General features: G+C 50.1%; 1 protein-coding gene across 5 annotated transcripts in view; it reads right to left on the reverse strand.

The window, feature by feature from the left end:
* The window catches only part of LOC132912565 (uncharacterized), a 228,945-nt gene that overhangs the window by 62,278 nt on the left and 148,067 nt on the right, over positions 1–18,600 (reverse strand). For 4 of the 5 annotated variants that reach the window (XM_060970070.1, XM_060970071.1, XM_060970072.1 and 1 more), the window contains one exon: positions 6,780–8,131. The exons of the other annotated variant lie outside the window; for it this stretch is intronic. The gene's annotated coding sequence lies outside the window, so the exon portion shown is untranslated. The remainder of the gene's footprint in view (positions 1–6,779; positions 8,132–18,600) is intronic. 5 annotated transcript variants of the gene reach the window in all.

The raw sequence follows: 18,600 nt of genomic DNA on the forward strand, positions 1-18,600 counted from the left end.
ATCGAGGCAGTGCGCGATTCCAGCGTACCGAGGCCATGTTTAACCGCACGAACGGCTCCTGACAATGCCTATTAGCGAGTTGCGAGAGGGCAGACTCTCGCACGAGAGCATTTTTCGTATCATCTGATAACGAGGCAGTCGCGTTCCTTGCGCACCGGCCCGGACGCGCAATTATTCCAACCGAATTTTCGCCCGGGCCCCGCTCATTATGATTATGCATGCAGCCGGGATCGTTTCCGGCGGTATCTCCGCGAGAAAATTGCTGCAACGTGCGTAAGGGACGTTATTTATAGGTGGACGCGGACGGCAGGAAGGGTGGCGGTGCGCTTACGAAACGAAGGGTCGAGCGAAGGGCGCGGCTACGCCCGCAGCACTCGATTATTTCTGCGATGGCAGCGCGCGTGCAACGACCAACCCTTTCTCTGCTTCTTCTCTTTTTCTCTCTTTGTCTCTTGCTCTTTCCACTCGCTGCTGTCCGCCTAACTTTCGTGCGATTCCGAATCGGCCGTGGTTCGCTTTTAATTAGGGGACACCGACGAATTTAATAATTCCGCCCTTGAATGGTCGCGCGACACCGGCTGCTCTCGATGATCCTCCGGTTCGTTTCTGTCTGGCCTGACCTGCACTATTTTTCCTTTCTTTTCCTTCCTTGGTCTTTCTTTCTTTTTTTTTTTTTCTTTTTAATTCAGTGTCGCTGTTTCGTGGGATTGTGTCTCTTTTTAAGAGGAAGAGAGAGAAGGGAGAAACCGTCGTTGGGAAAGCTGCCAGGCTGAGGCAATTTTTGTACCGAGGAACTACCGGTTGAAAGGCAGAAACACCGATAATTCCTCTAATCGAATAACTAATCAACCTTTATGCCTCGTTCTTCTTGATGGAACGCTTCCGTCGTTCTCTCCCCCGGCATTAATTCTCCGTTAGAAGATCGTAATCTTTTTACGAGATTACGACAGGGTAGGAGGTTGAATAGGTGCGGACGCGAAATTACCTGCCGCGTGAAAAGGCTTAAAGCGACCCTGACTGCGAGGAGCGTGTCTGGCGTGTAATATTTCACCGCTCCACTTCCTAGACGCGTGTAATACCTGCGGTGCATCGCGCGCGATCTGACCCGTCTAATAAATAAATAATGGCGACAATTTCTTCTGCAGGGGATCCAAGTTTCTTCGGGATTTAGGTCTCCTCGGGGCAGAGGTGGACACACAATGGAGGACGAGATGAGAAAAAAGTAGCATCGAATCGAGGAGAAGAAGAGCCGACAGTCGGATAGGACGCGAGGTACCCAAGTATTTATAAGGCCAATAAGCTATCAGAAAGCTATTAAAAGTTTTCCGCGATCCAGAAATAACCTCTGCGCCCACCGTTATTCCCTGGCGGGTGATTTCTCTCGTTCGTAACATTTCCCAAGATCTGTCGGAGTTGCGCGTTGCCGCGGTGCGTACCGTCTCACGCACAGTTTTTCCCTTTGTTCCACCAAACGTCTCTTCTTTTCCAGACACGTTACCCGACGTCGAATCGAGGCGAAGGATATCCAGGAAAATCGTACGTTCTCTTGGATACCTCACCTTCCGCTTTCAACCCCATCGAATTGCAGACGATGGGATATTTCGAACTCATCCAGGCAATTTTTCATTGGATTCCTTTGTACCCGAGGATCGTTCCGCCGCGTCGACTCTTCTTTCCCGTCTTGGAAATTTTCCTCTTCGAGTTCGTGGCAGTAAAAACAATAAAAACCCAAGATCCCCGCTTATCTCAAAATGGACGGATTCTATTATATTCTGAATCATGTACGTAGCTAGGAAGAAAGAACTATACCTGCTATTCATTATACCGTCTGTCAGTATTCCAAGATAAGAAATATCATCGATCCTCGACGGGATAGATCGATAGCGGCGCCTGTGAACGAGCAAGAACGTAAACGCGAGCGTAGGCGCCCAACGTACAATAAAATCTGGGCATGGCCGCAAATAGCGGTCAGGGGGAAAGAAACGTGTAAATTCGTAAGACTTAACGATCCGTAAATCTGTGGGCATCGGGAAATACGCGGGCCGCCTACGCGCTATAATTTTCCCTCGTAACGATCCGCGTTCGCGCGAATTCGCAAGTAGACGACGCGAATCGTAAATAAAGCGCGTGTAAACGACGTTTGTCACGGTGTCCTATAAGTCTTCGCGATTTAATACCAGCTCGATTTCTTTCTTCGTATCGTCTTCGACCGACACGGTGTAAAAAGCGTGGAACAAGAAATCGGTAGGAATCTCCAGCGCGGAGTGCGGCGATCGTTCGTTCTCTCCCGCGTGATCGCATCGAGATCATCGATATCGATCGCTCGAGTTTCGGGATAAATTTATGAAACGCATTACGCGTAGTCGTCGACGATTCCGCCCGTCGAGTGCTCTTTAAATATTTGTAGTTTGACGAGTCGCCATCGATTTGCCGATGATACAGCGACAGAGAGTGTTTGTAGACACGCGAAGACAGAAGAGAGTGCGCGATGGGGGTTAAAATGACAGTCGGCAATCTCGCAGGATCATCTCGTCTCTCAACCGGCATCGATACTCTCACGAGTGTCGCCAGCGTGGAACGTCGGTGTTCAGCCTCCCAGAAACTCGCAGCCCTCGAAACTGTCGCGAAACTCCCCTGTTCGCGGGCCATAGAAACAAAGTTCGCACCCTCTTCGGTCAGCGGTTATACGAAGCAGCGGAATACGACGAGGGTCGTCGGGTTCCCACCTCTCTCGTTTCGTTTCGTTTCCTTCTCGATTGCAGGCTTCATTCCGCGTCGTCGTGGATATATCGTTTAGCGCTCGCGATCAAACGAATCCGGCGAAACGAATTTAGAGGGCGAACGGCTGAAAATCATGGCCGTACACGGTAACCGGAGAAAATCGTTCTACTCTGGCATAAGTTAACTCAATTTTCCAATATCCAAGTTTAGCGAGCGACCAGGGAGTACGGCGTACCCCGGGCCACTTTCGCCAAACTCCGTCGTTAAACCGTTGGCCCCATTACCGATATTGCGCCCCGCGAACCAACGCCATCGTATTTCCATTTGACGCGGATCTATCGGTATAATTTCACCGCTGGAAAATTCGAGCGTGCTCCGCGGCTCGTTCGCCTCGCCCCTTGCGAGTAAAGCATCGCGATAGAAGGAAAGGTAACGGGACATCTAAAACTACTCTCGGCCACCCTCCTCCACTCGTGCGTCCTCGTAACCACCCTCGTAACTTTCTTCCATCCTTCCTTCCTTCCTCTTTCGGCCGTGGAACGTCGTTACACGCTCCATGGGGAGAACTTTTGCACGCACGTGTTTCGCGTTTCTCACCGGCGCGGTGCTTTATTAAACCGAGACCCTCCGGCAAGGGTACCGACTTCCAGAGAGTCCTCCCCCGCTAATCAGGTATTCGGTGACACGAGGGTGCGGGAGCAGGTGTCGCCGGCGTCTGAGCGTTGCATGCCGGTTCGCTAACCCCTGCAAGATTTCGCTTCAAAAGTTTACGATCGGAGAGCCTTCGTTGCAGTGTTTAGCAACTGGAACGTCGGTTTATCAGCCTTTAACTGCTGGCTCGTTAACGCATTTTTCTCGCATTTTTTACCAACGCTGTTCATCGGAAACGAGAAATTCCAGCAGATTCGGGCAGCGCTGTTCGTTCCCTCGCGTTGTCAATTGAGTCGTTTAGTTCCCAACCGTTATCTAGCTAGGTATTTGCTCTAGAAACGAGAAAACATTAACATTCCTGCGTGACGCGTCAGACCGACGAGTTTCAATGACAATTAGCATTATCGGGAAAAAGAACAATTCAAACGTTACTAAGCGATAACGACTATCGCCGTGGGTATTTCGGTATTTGTTGTTTGCGTCATCGAGGAGAACGTGTGGCTCTGGGCGAAAAGTCGACCCGCGTGGCACCGGCCGTGATGTGCTTCCATCTGCCGCTCATCCCATGGACTATCCACTGCCAAGAGCGCGACCAGCTCGTCTTTTCGAGCGGAGTTCATCGTGGAATATTTACGCGCAACCGTGGATTTATTCAACGAATTTGACGCTCGATTATGACGCGCCTTCTCTCCGCCAAGCAACGGAAACTTTCCCACAATTTTGCCAGGAAGACGAAGGCGGAGAGATTTAGATGCGGTCATCGAGCTCGTCTCTCTCGGATTAACGCTAGAACTGCCACACCAAATTGACCGATTTCACAATTTTATTTTAAAATTCCTACCTCGCGTTATATTTTTCCCCGCAGTGATGTAATGACTTTCGCAACGATAACTAAAAGAATAACATAATGAATTTTATTTTGTTTTTTGTGTATTCAAACTGATAATAATTTTTTATCAAGGCTATTTATACCAGTATCAGTCAAAATGATATGTACTTGTCAAAGTGTAAAAGTGTCTTGCGATCTGTTTATCGAAGCCCGATTGAACAGTTTCCTCGTTTTGTACAATTTCCCACGCGCTTTTATATTTTTTACTGCGAATCATTCGATACGATGATATCAGTTATCAGAAAAATTCCGATTGATCGTTAGATCGCCGGATGCTTTCACTAGAAATACCACAGCAGTCGAAATGACTGGTTCTACAATTTTATAAATGCGTCAACATAACATGGAATTCCTTCTGTAAGAAAGTAATAAATCAATAAATATATAAATATTCTATTATTAAGTATTTTTTAAGGACCAAACCATTTTGATTGGTTTTGGTTGGAATAGTTTCCTGCTAACTATCGGTGGTTCTAGTGTTAACGCGCTGCACGATGCTTTGCAGAGAACACAAACGAGTTTATATTTCCAGCTCGATTTTGGCTAACGCGGTATCGTCTGTTCTACTGTATGTATATACGAACCAGCAACTTTTCCAACTGCGATCGCCTTTGGAAATCTGATTCCAATCGAGCTACCCTGTCTGCAATTAGAGACCCATTGATGTCCATCAATATTTAAGCTTTGCAACTGTAGAACGATTTTCGCGATACATACGCATACAGTTTTCTTTCTGCCTTTAATTATCGGCGCGTGATCGTTTTCGAAAAAGATGTACGCGCAAAAAGGAACGATCGAAATTCGAAGAAGGAACGGGCGCAATGCGATGGGGAGAAAAAGTGACGTTCGCAGAGGGTCGAGACGCGGTTTGGTGCGCAGTCAAAATAAACCGTGCCGCGTCTCGAACAGAAAACGAACTCCCTCGGTGCTGGTCTGGCTCGAATTTTCACCGTGAACTCTCGCCCCATAAGTTCCTAATAACTGTCAACGACAGGCGCGCTCGCTACACCACCCGATCCTGACCGAGTTCGTGGGAGTCTCGAGATTATTTCTAATTTCATCTCCGTTCGTTCGGTGGCATGACCTCGCGCACATAGAGAGCAACTCGCGTCGTTCGTCGTAACTCGTTTAAATCGTATCGCGGCGGAAACGTTTCTCTTCGAGCGTACCGGCGAGCACGTTTTAACGGTTGCCAGTCCGAAAAGTATCACGATGCTGGTGCTTCGTTCCGACAGTCACGGTTCCGGTAATTTCGCAAATGGAACGAGCGCATTTCCGGCGCTGCCTGGCCCCTGGATTCGCTTAATTATCGCGATGAAAATTCTCCATTACGCTGGGTAATCGAGAGTAAACATACCCGTGATTCGATGGAAATTAACCAACAGGTGAACGAACACGAGCCCTCGCCATTGAAAAGGCCGGACAAGCAGAGCCGAACTGAACCGAACCGACGACGGTGTCGATTTAATTCGTCGGATAAGGAACAAAAACGAAAAAAAAAAAAAAAAAGAGAAGAGGACGGCGAAAAAACGCGAAAGAGTGCGCGGGACCGTCGACGCGTATTTCCGCGGTAGCCTGTGTTAATCTCGCTCGACGTTTCGCTGCGAGTCGCGAATATCGATCTCCGTGGCACGTCGACTCTATTCAATCCCCGTCGGAGATGCTTTATTTGTTTGCTCGCTGCATTAAGTTCTGCCTTTCTCTGCCACCCACGAGACACGCGCTCGCGGAATTTTTCTCTATATCCTCCACCTTTCCGCCTCTCTTTTCACCGTTTCGCTCGTTTTTCCTTTCGTGCGCCATCGTCCGCGCGCGTCTCACGTTGAATTGGATCCGCAGCTCGCAGAGATATCGTTTTACGTTAACCACAGAAAAATGTCGGTCCTCCGAATCCAAGCGAGATACCACGCTGTGAAATCATCGAATTCGCGAACGGCAACGAAACTCCGCGTAACTGTGACGCAAGCGTTAAAAGAAAGACGCTCGCATGGAAGCGTTTTAAATTGAAATAAAGTACTCGTTGCGTAACACGCCATGATCCCGACGATGGATAAACTCGAAAATTTTCACATCGAGCGAATCCGACGGACGCTTGCGAATCCAAAATCGATTTATCGAACGACTAGAGTCATTTCGTGCTCCAACACGATCGTAAGGCTTTTACGATCGGGATGATATCCGGCGGAACAGCCGGTTTTTAGAATGGTATCCAGGGTAATCCTCTTGCGGGAGAAAAATCTCACGGAACGGTGGCAACTTTGCGGTCTCTGTATCGGTCGTGGTCCACGTGTCGACGCGATATACACCGATCGTAATTTGCACGCACCTCGGAAACCTACGTTTTCAGTGTAACGGGCTTTCAACCTCGACGATACGGTCCATTTCCCGACGCAATTACCGTACCACTCACGCACGTTTTCGCGAATAATTGTAGCCCCGTCCGTTCTCATATTCTATCGTCGCTTTTACCAGCTATTATTTCGAGCTTGCAAAGAGCAATAATGAGAAGGATGCCTACCTCAAAAATTCGGGCGACACCTTGCCGATTTGCTAGCAGCGCATTTCCTTCGAAAATACGGACACCCTTCTTCTCGTAGCTTGCTTCCCCGCGCACCACTCGTATCACAGCAAACACAACGATCTTTCTTTACTCGCAAAATGATATATCCGGTGCGCCAATTTCGATCACTCTGTCGCTTGCTCTCACGAATCACTGAAGCACCGTAAGCGTGTCTCAACGGTAACGATCACTTTCCTCGAGATCCGTCGACGACCGTCCCTGCTCGTCGATCGTGCGCTCGTTCCGTTTGCGGAAAAGTTACCGAACGGCGGCTCTTTGTGCCGAAGCGTCGTTACGGATCTGCACGGTAGACGAAGCAACGGGGTCGAGCGATCGCGAGCCATACGCTGTCAACGAACACGATGATCAACCGGAACCACCGTCGTCGACAACGTTACACTATTATTCCTCGCACTGTCGATCATTCCCTTCTCTCACTCGTAGACACGTCGAGTATGCATACGCACGAAACCCACCATGGGAAACCTCACACCGTTTCGCACAAGTCGAAGACTTCCACGGGCACGATCGAGCTCGTATCCTCCGGTGTCAGCTGTCTCCTTGCGCTTCCGACGTTGCTGCGGAACATGTGTTCATGGAAGCTCGAACGCACCCGCGTGACCGAACACGAAACGTTCCTGCACGCCAGTCTCACCACCCTGCAACACCTTCCAACTCGTCAAGACACGCGCTATCTTTCGCGCTACCTCTCGCACTAAATTCTCAACGACTACGCTCGCTTGTCAGCGGCGCGCGGCACACTGTTGCTCGCCGTTTCGCCCGACCGCTCGGAGGCTTCGTTTCGTTTCTGCCCCCACCGTTCCCACCGAAAGCTTCCTCTACCACGTTGCCAGCTACCCCCATCCGATGCCTGGGTCTCCCTACTCTCGTCGCGTTGCGCTACCAACCCCCCACTCCTTCGGGCCACGACTCTTCTTTCTTCGTATTCTGCGTGGCAGACTCCTTTCACGAGGGTGAAAGCGAGATCGCCAAGGGGTGCAGTGACGATGCTACACCGGACAAGGATGGAAACCGGTGTCGTCCTTTTACAGCGTGAACACAACGGTGACTCGGCCTGGAAAAAAAGAAGCTGCACCACGCAGGCAGGAGGGTGCACGCAACGAGTCCAGCTTCTCTCCGTGGTTTTACGTGGTACGCCCTTTGCTACGAGCCTGCACCGTGGTGCCCTCCACCGTCCCGTGCTGCCTTCACGGGGGTTGTTTCGTGTCGACGGACTGACACAATGCTCCGACGAGCCGCTCACCGGGTTCAATGACAGGACTCTCCGTGTCGGGGTACTTCCGCGGGGGCTGCAACGAAACAAAGTCGTCGAGTAAAGTGACGCGCGTTGTTGCTGTTTGTACTGGCGAGCGTTTAGCTCGAGACTATACGGATGATTTCGCTGTCTGTTCTCCTATTTAACGTCTATCGCGTTTCGATTCACCGCGCGACACTGTAAGCTCTCTTACTAGTTTGGGTTCGCGTAGGCTTTCGCGAAGGATCTGGGAGGATCAGAAGTTTCTTTGACGAAACATCTGTAGCTTATCGTAACACTGACAACAAGATAGCGAGCATGGCGTGGCGTGTGAAAGAGGAACGGAACTCACGCGTAAGATATGGGTCAGGAGCACGGTCAGCTAAGCGTTTCTCCTATCGCGAACACCTGCAATTCTCCTAGGATCGGACTGCGAGCTCTCGTCGTCGGAATATCAAACTCGCGTCGTTGGCGTAACCACTCGTCCCCCCTGTTGTTGTCAATCGCGATTTACGTCGATTTAACGGAATAAAGTACAACGCTCTCGCCTAATCCAGCGATCCCAAGTTTTCCGGAAACCATCAAGCAAATGCCTAATCATCTCGTAGCGTGCATCGCGGTTAGAGAGCCGTAGCGGCGGCTTGCTTTGACCAAATACTTAGCCACGCGTTTCTACGCGCATATAAACGCAACAAGGCGGACGTATCGTGAAAACGCAGCCGGAATTGCCGGCTATGTTCCAGCGGTGTACCGGCATATTGGACGGAATTAATTAAACGCTCCTTCTCCAAACCCCCTCCCCTACGACTGGCCAGCGTAGGCGTATTTACCCGATGGGCTTTGAGGATCGGATTGCAAGCGCCCCGTGAGAGAAGGTCCCGTCGTTTGTTCGCTCCTCCTTTCCATTCGACCTCTCTCTTTCCCTCTTTCCCTATCCTCATCGCACCCCCTGTCCTCATACGCTCATCGTTCCTCTCACGGTGGTTGCATGCTTCCAGGCAGCGGTATTTCGAGGCCTAGCGGGGACTACCGGCGGACATCCGCAAATACCGCCAGCGAGTATTTAGAAATCCTTTCGTTCGGGCCGGTGGATTGCGAAAGGGAAGCAGAGTGGCCCCGGCGCCTGGCGTCGGTAACTTCAAACGGGCTTTGCGAAACAGGTTGATGCCGAAATAGTCCATTGTGGTTATCGTATTACTCGCGATATTGTACTCGTCATCGACCTGTTCGCTGGTAAATGGTCCGCGTTTTGCCAGAGGGTTGCGCGCGTTCTCTCTGTACCTAAACCGCCGCGCGTCGACCGCAGACGTTGATGGAAAGAGTCATCGGTGGAAAAAAGAAGCGAAAGAAACGAATAAGGTCTTTGGAGAGCGGGTAGAGGCGGATAGCGATCGGATTCCGCGGAGCCGGGCCAGACTCGAGCAGATTATTCGTCGACGATGCTCGATGGGCGGACGCCGGCGCCTACGCCGAGCGGCGACAGCTTTTCTGGAAGCGCTCCAACCGAGGCTTGTTTGCCGAACGCCGAGCCGAAAGGTGATGCAGCGAATTTTCCGAGTGTTTGCTAAACATCCTTCTGGAGCTTGTGCACCGTGACGCCGAGTGGATGCTCGTCGACGGGCCTTCGCGTGTCGCTGCAAAGGCGTTAATGCATTCCGTGAGAAAGTGGACACGGCTTGACGGAAACCGTGGTACCGTAAGTGGTCGTTGCCGTGCTCTGTTCCGCGATTTATCGTCGGTAGGAACGTTGCGTCGTAAGGAAGGATTCGTCTTGCTTCGCGAGGCACGACAATGCTTCTCTCGACACGACAACGTTAACAGGGCGATTCGTGCGGATAGCGCGTATTTGTATACGAGATCGTTCGCGGAATATTCCCTTTCTTCCTAAAATTAGCGAAAACAACCAGGACAGCGGAAACTTTCGAGCGTTATCAACGTACCTCGACAGACGGACCGAAATCGATGCTTTGGTTAAGAGTTTTAACGCGAACAAATACGGTTCTCGGGCTGGCCGTGCCAGTAGATTCCATAGTGAAGGAAGATTGCGCAGTCTGTTTGCAAGGGATGATGCATCGTTCGACAAACACGGGTAATCTTCGTCGGTTTTCGGGCGTCAGAAGTTTGTTTAACCTTCCTCAAAAACACGCGAGATAGCCGGTGTATCTAGCCGGGCAAATAGACCGAGGAACTTGTCGTATCTCTGGAGAGAGGAACCTTTCGACAAAAACACGCGATAACCGCGTCGAGCAACGCGAAGTTCGTTGCTCTCGGAAATTCGTCGGAAAAACCGGCGATAAAGCGCTAATACCTTCGAACGACATTCTTTCGCCGGTGCTGGAAAGCCGAAACAACGCCGGTGAGCACGAAACTCCCCAACACGAATCACAAAGTATGTATACTCGCTGAGTTGGACTCGACCGCGCTTTTCACCGACTTTCCACGGTTTCTTCCGAAACTCATCGTGAAACTTATCGACGCGTTATCGGTCGACGAACTCCATGTTCAACCGCGTGCGTTTGCTCGACCGAGGCGATCAACGTTCTCGATTACCACCGATGATCGTTGCTTGCTTTTAAATAAACATGGGACGCGTCGTGGAGAGTCACGACCGATTCCACTTTCACGTTTGAACGCGATTACCACAGCAATGGATACGAACATCGTAGCAGATCGTGTAAAGACGATAACGGGAACGTCGATAAGATTAAACAGCACCGGTACAAAGAGCCGTGCTGTCCCGAACCCGTGTCGACGCCGAAACGATTTTCCCCGATGCTGTTCGATCTTCAAAGGCGGCACCGTGTCAACCGGAACGCTGACCCAACTGTTTGTCGTGTTCGTGAACGAGACGAGAAGGGTCATTAAAATATCGTCGCTATAAACAGCCTGACTCATGACGACCCGCGCACGCGCTACCCTGATCGCGACAATAAAATTGATATTAATGGAGTTACGAGCGGTATACCTCTGGTAATTCATCCCGGTCATTTACAGAGCGGTTTCTTTAACTCCTTTGTCAACGTCGATGAGAATCGTATTCTACCTAAAGATCGTATCTTCCCTTGGGATTGTTCCTTTATCTTCTTCGATCGGTAATAGCATTTGTAACTTGAATCGTCGTAGATTTTGTTGCTTAAAAATGCTAAATAAACTATTCACTCTTGCTGACATCTGCGATATGAGATCCGTTAGAAGAGCGTGCCAGATTCCATGAATTTCCTCTGGTTGACGTGTTAATAAACGGTCATCGCGAGAAACAGTTGCGATTTTTCTTCGTTCTGAGTATTCGCGGTGCTGGCAAAAAGCGGACAGGTTGTGTAACCGATGCACCGGTATCCGCTGTTCCTTCCACGTGTTCTTCGCTCGCCGCGTCTACGCGCATCGTACCTACACGCAACGTGACTACACGCACAGTGATGGTTACGCGAACGTCTCCGTATGGGTTCCGAGGCGCAACTGATTTATGATCCAAAAAGAAATTACGAACGTAGGTGGACGATGATTTATCGTCCGGGAATAAATTGCGTATACCTTCGGCTGGCAAGGGTCGTCAGTCCGCGGAGTGCAGCGCGAACGTAGTCGAACAACGATAAACGCGAAGACTGTCCATTGGGTTCGCAGTGCTCGCTATCCATCCGTTTGGCCTGATAACGGTTTCTACTCTAACGTCCAAGGGAAACGCAATCGGCCGCGACGTAAATTTCTCGACCTTTGCTTATTACCGTGTTTATTGCCTTCGACGATGGAGAAGCGCCGATCTATCTCCGCTTTCACCAGTTTGTCGTAAAGCAATCTCCAAGAACCGAACAATCCGTCCTGCGCGTTTGTCAATTCGCTTTCTCGACGACTAAAATCGAAATACGACGACCGAAAACTATTTCAGCGCGTCGGGATACTTAGAATTCGGTTGATAGTGGCGGATGATTAATTCGCGAACGGTCGAAAGGAAAGTTGGGAATACTGGTGGTTAATCAGCGCGGCGCAAAGTGGCTGTTAATATATCCGTGGAACGCGCGACGCGATCGTGCGCAGGTTTGGTGCGACGTTGGCGAAATTATTTCACGGCGAGATACGCGCCGGCAGCTCGTACGTTCCGCGGTCGCATACTCGAAACGTCGCCGCGAATTTAAACCTCGAATTCAGCGGCACGTGCGCCCGGCCAGGATTACGACCGGAGAAAAACGAAGATACCGCGGCGAGATACGCCGCGACATAATTCATTCCGCCGCGTTATATGAAGTAGCTCTCGTGATGAATTTCAAAACGTCCGGTTGCCACGCGCTCGGGAAATATACCAAGAAAAATGCGATGCACCGCCTCGCGTTTAGACCCGTTCCTTCGCTTTTCCATTGTTCTCGCTCTTGAAAAAAGGAGAAACGGGCTTGAAAAGGGCTGGATTCGTGATGAACAGGCGGATTTATTTCCAGGATTTCGAGTTACGCTGTGACGTGAACGTGACGTAACCGAAAATTTCCAGCTCGTACGCTGAATTTTCCGAAACGCTACTGCCGTTATACTCTCTAGAATTCTACCATCTAACCTTTTTTGGGGGCATAGAGCTTAGTATCTTGTAACTCTGTTGCCTTTATTTATACTAAGCATTCTAAGTATTTACGTGACTAAAACGGACGAATTAAAAAATTTACCCGGGGCTAGGTAGACGAAGGAGCAAAAAACGAGACCAGAATGGACGATAAGTCGGTTTTCAACGAGCGTCGCTATCGGCGGTCCAATAGCCAAAACGGCAGTCGCGTTACGTGGAATGGAAACTTGAAGCGTGTTTACCTCTAACCGTCGTACGTCTCATTAGCTTATCTCGACATGGAAATGCTAGGCGTTGCAACCTAGAAACGGCCCCGTCGCTTTTTCTCCACGCGTTTCCAACGCTACGAACTTCGACAAGGACCGGTTCTTCCATGTTCGTTCGGTGTGAACGCCGCTTCAACGAGGAGAAACTTACGCATCTCGTTATCCAATCTTTCGAAGGAAGATCTCTCGACGGTTCTCAACTCGTTCGATTAATTTCGAATTCGTAATGGCCAGCAACCTCCGAGAAGCATTTCAATCCTCCGATAAATCCGTTTTCCGCGTTAATTTCCCACTAGGTCGAGCGCGATCTCTCGCAGGAAGAGATCCGAACGACAACGCTTCTATCACACTCGACATGTCCAGATCGCAAAAGGTTGGAATTTTAACTTCGCCTCGGTCCGATCTAATTCTCCGAGAGAAGCCATTCGAACAGAACGAAACGGTTAATGAATCATAATTACGAGTCGTTAAAGGGTTACGATGACCCAGCCGAAAGGTCTGCCAGGAAAACGACGCGAGATGGTGGCATGAAAGGCGAGCCGGTTTCAGGACCGACCTTGACGATGCTTAGAAAATGACGGCAATTATCGCGAGGACCGGTTGCTCGCGAAACGAAAGGAGACTCACATGCACCACAGCGTCTCCACTTTCCTCTTCTTCTCTGGATTCCGACCTGGTCGCTTCACGCTGCCACCAATTAACCCCCTGTGGATCGGGGTGACCGTAAATTCATAAATCCATCAGTCAGTCCGGAGGACGTCTTGGAGAGCTTTGGACGCGATGAGTGCCTCAACGGGGTGCCGGAACACGGAGAACAATGCTTTTGGATTTCGAGACGAAATCGCGCATCCGCACTCTTGTGAGTTCGTAACGCTTGCCAGTCACTTGCTGGCTCCATATCCGTTTTCGGATGTGCGAGTCTTCTGAGAAGCTGGTTGACCGAGTCGAGACAATTTCGTCACAGTTGCACGTCGTACCCGGAGGCCTAATCGATGGTCGACCGTGCAACAATACTTGCGGCCCTTGTTACTGCATATGTATTATAGTTTAGGGTAGTCCGAAGGCTGGAAGTTGAAACATCAGCATTTATTCGAGGCCCGGTTTATTCGGCTACGGTTACAGCGAACGTATGCGACGTATTGTCGTTCCGAATTTGATACGTCAAAGCAGCGAAATATACGTACACAAGGCTCTAACTTTACGCGATAAGAAAATATATTCTTCCATGGTTGTATTTTTATTGAACGACTATATTGCCACCAATGACAAGGTTCCCAGTGAACGTTTATATACGTCCACCAAGGTCCTAAACATCGACGATCAACGCATCGGTAGTAGGTCTTGAAAATATATCAAGCGATGACGTGGTATCGAATAAAAAGAGGAAGGTGACGACGACAATGAATAAAATTTAGTTTCAGTTTTTCCAGAATTGATCGCGTAATGGATTTCTATGAATGCGTGCTATTCAGACGCGTCTTATTCGTTAGAACTCCAATTATGCATCCGCCGTAGCCACAGACTAGTCTTTGCAACGAAAGAACGTTTATTGTCGCGCACTTTGTTGGACGCAACTGTGTAACGAAACTCGAAGGTGTAACGATTAAAGCTACGTTTAATTAAAGATGCCAGGCGTCGCGAGGAGATTCTCCCGCGGGTACACACCGAACGACCGTGGGTAATTCGTGGCTTTCGCGGCTGGAAGGAGAAGCGGTAGAGTTTCACCGGGCGATGAAACCGGAAAGTTTTCTAGAAGTTAAGAGTTTCGGCCCGGAGATCGCTCTTCACGCGGATTAACCGAAAGTAACCGGCAGCACATCCTTAATTGGACCATCGTTCTTGCACGCCTACCGCGCGCCCGCTTCTCGCTCAAACCTTCGCCACACGTTATTTAGAAAGCTAACAAGCAACTAAATCCTCGCTTAAACGAGCTCCCACGATCGAGCGTTTACGCAGTGCGGAATTTTTCCTTCCGTGTCTTCTCTCCCCGTTCATTCTACCACAGTTGGCAAATTTTTTCGTCAAGAATCATCAGGATGGGAAACGCGCGAGAAGAATCTGTCGACTCGAAAGCTGCGATCAACGTCGAAATTTCCACGAAGCTTTTCGCCTACTCGTTCGATACACGAGCGTCGCTACTTAATCGGCCGTGAAGAAGCCCATCCACTCGGTGAATCCGAGTTCGAGAGCCCGTCTCGTCCCCATGATCGAGGACACCGGAGCCCTGCCACGCAGGAGAAATCCCTAAAGATCGATTCGAGCGTGCGAGGCTTCGCGCCTCGCCGTCACTGGGATCGCCGTGCTCTCTTAACGCTTTAATCCCTCGGCCGTAGCTCCGGGGTTTGGGACCGGAGGCTCCTGGTAAGAAAAAGAGGCTTTCTGCCTCTCTCGCGCGTTTATCTCGCTCGCCCTCTTTCTCCAGTCGTCCCGAATTCGTCTCGGAATTCCCAGTTTCGTACGGAAAACCTGTTTATCTCACACTCGGTCTCGCACCATGCTCCTCCCTCTTTGTTTTTCCAGCCAGGCTACTGATGCAGTGGACTTACTCGCACTCGGGATTGGTCCACGATCCACAGTTTATAATCTGGTCCGCTTTGGGAGACGTCAGTTGGCACGCGAGCCCCTAAGGCATCCCCTCGTTCGACCGTCGACGGGTCGATCCTCGTTCACCGGGATTGCCAGATATATCGAAGGGATGATATCTGAATTATCTTCGTAGACCGGTGTTTGACCGTGGAGGTCCGTTAAAACGTCCGAAAAACAACAGGCAGCGAGGCGAACAGTTGGGTGAGACGCGGAGATAATTGGTGGTCAGGTATGCCGGCTCGTTCGATCCGCTCCGATGCCTATATTCGCTTCGCTCTAACTCCCTCAGATATGTATTGTCGAAATACGTCGACTCGTTAAAGACGCGCACCTCCTTCAGTCTACGCGTACGTGTACTTTGTTTTAACAGTACGCTCCTTGTTCCTTTGCGTTCACCGGCGCATTTTTCCTCCTCTCTTTGGAAATTTCTCTTAGAATTGTTTAAAAGGTCCTTTCCACGTATCGAGATATCGTTCATTTACATGTACACGTCTGTTCGTCGTTTTCTCGATCTGCATTTTGATAGCTAAGGAAGAGTTGCATTAGCTTTAAAATGCTACGGCGAATCCTCGTTATCCGTCGAAAGCGATCAAGAATCAGCGATTCGTAACGCGAACAAGAGTGCCGGATTCGGCTCGTAATAAACGGCTTCGCGTCGTCCAGGTCGAATGGAAATAACGCTCTCGTTCCAGGAGGCTCGCAGGGCTTCTCGTTTATTCGGCTACCACGCGGGCTGTCGTATTTGCATATACAGAAATTCATCGTAAAAGACCACAACAGAGTCTGCGCAAACATTTCGGAGTGCATTTAGGCAGGGCCCTCGTCTACAAACACGTCCCCATACAGCGGCGTCGGTGTAAACGCGTCTTGTACATGGATAAAGCCGTCTCGTTCGAAAATCCTGTGTAAACTGTGAGCGGTAAACGGCTTCCTGGGACGATGACAGGGGCCTGCTTCGATGTCCCCTTTGCGTCGTGTCCGGAGGAAACGTTGAAAACACCTGCATCCAAAACTCGAGCTTCTTTAGCCAAAGAACAGATGTAGAGGAAACATCGAAAGCTAACTATTCCGTACTTAGTTGCGAGAAAATGCAAATTAATGTCGACCACTATGACAAGTTTCGTTCGAACGTTAATTCGTATTCGAAGAAGTTCGTAGCACGTTACTTGCTCGATTGCATTCGCGGGACTCGACGTAAACGGTGTAGCTTACCACGTTTGCCGCAGGAGGCCAAGAATTATTAAAGCGTTACGGTCATTAATTATCCGGAGATTAAACGGATTAGCGGTCGAGATCGGAGTTAAGGGAACGGGAGTATGTTCTTTGAAGAGACAGCACGCGGCTCCGAGAGGAGATTGAGCGGTCTTCATTACTCGCCGGCCGCTCATTATGCTCTCAGCTTGAGGTCCTGGCACCTTCCCGCCTGGCCGTCACCTTTCGTGGCTCGTATCGGATCTTAGCTTTTCGGGCATCTTTCCGCCACCCTGGCGGCTTCCTTCATCCGAACCTCGCGTCAGCTTGCTAAACGATCGTTTAATCCATCGCTCGTCTATCCTTCTATCCGGAAAAGCAGCGACTCTATTTCGTTTAATTCTTCCTCGAGAACGAACCGTTTCTCTGGTTCTTGTCGAATGACCATGTTCCTGCGGCCATGTTCCTTCGATAATGAATCGTCGTAACGAGCAATGCGGAGCTGAGCGAAACGCCAGACAATTATCATCGACGAAAGCTCGAACGCGGACACGTTCGATCGAATATCCTCGTATCTGGACGCGGCCTGGAAATGCCGGGATATGCGAATAATCCCGGTCAATTTCGTCGATACATGCCGCTTATGAGCCTGCAGCCAGCTCTTGCCGCGCATAATTATCGTCGGCGTGATATTCGAACCGTTGGCCGAATTACGCTTCCGTTCGTTCGCTCGTTTGCCTGCTGTCAATCATTTCCAGAATTCGTGCCAGTATTGACAACAAGCGGATTTCTCGAACTGCAGAAGAAGTTATCTTTCGAGTGGCTGCGTGGAAGGTAGCTAGCTATCAGCGAGGATGTGTAGCGAAGAAAAGAAAGAAAAGTGAGCAAACGGAAGAACAAAAGGAGAGGACAGACGCGCACCTGACCAAAGAGAAACGGTGGACAGACGAAGTAGCTGGCGTGACAAAACCGTGGACTGGTTCCCAAGGCCGAAGCCGAAACGCACGCGCGTACACACTGTTACACGATTCCGCTCCGGCCAACATGGGATTTGCCTCTCTCTCTCTCTTTCTTGCTGTTGTTGCTGTCGGTTCCGCCAACCTAGTTTCCCGGGGTTCGCGGCAAATTTCATAATAGCAACGGGAGAACCGCGGGAACCTCGATGTTGATTGTCCATCCCGGCGATCCAACTTAATTAAAGAGTCCTCGAGTGCTGCTTGACGCTGCGCCGACCAAAGTCACCAGGCTGAACCGGACGGTAAATATTGAGTTTGCGTCGGGCAGAATGTAGCCCGATCTCATGCGAACGTAATACTCTCCCGATCGAACATTATTATGCGCCCGATAGCGTGGTTTCCTGCGTGATAAAACGAATCGCGCGAATATGATATTCTCGGATAATGGAAAGTTGTTGGAAAAAATGGGATATCGTAGTTACGCAATGTAACTCGCTATATAATGTACTTTGGAATACGAAAAAACGCGAAAGGAAAACAGCTTGTTATTGTTTCGCTCGTAAAACTACGTATTTTCCTATATTTTTTCCTGTTGCTTTGATTTCGATCACACTCGTTCTGAGTCAGCTGGTACAATAGTCCATCTTCCATCGGATTCCCAGTTTTCATACATTCCGGCAACGAATTCGTCCTGCGAATCGAATCGTCGAATTCCAGTCTCGTCTGAATCTCGACAAACGAGTGTGCGTAGATAAAATCGCATGCACACGGAGCTTGGCGCGACCGTGCAAACGGAAGAAACTCTCGAGTCAAGCCGGTCTATTCGAACGCTTTATGCCACGGTAAAGCCCGTAAAAGGTTCCCTCTTTGGTCGCGTTCGCGCACATCCACAGCCACCGCGTATACCTTATAAGCGAACGCGCGAAGGAGAAGCTCGTGCCAGGACGAGGGTCCGGAGGAAAGGCGGACGCCGAACGGGCCA

Source organism: Bombus pascuorum, chromosome 12 (assembly GCF_905332965.1).
Source record: "Bombus pascuorum chromosome 12, iyBomPasc1.1, whole genome shotgun sequence".
In the NCBI taxonomy this organism is placed as follows: domain Eukaryota; kingdom Metazoa; phylum Arthropoda; class Insecta; order Hymenoptera; family Apidae; genus Bombus; species Bombus pascuorum.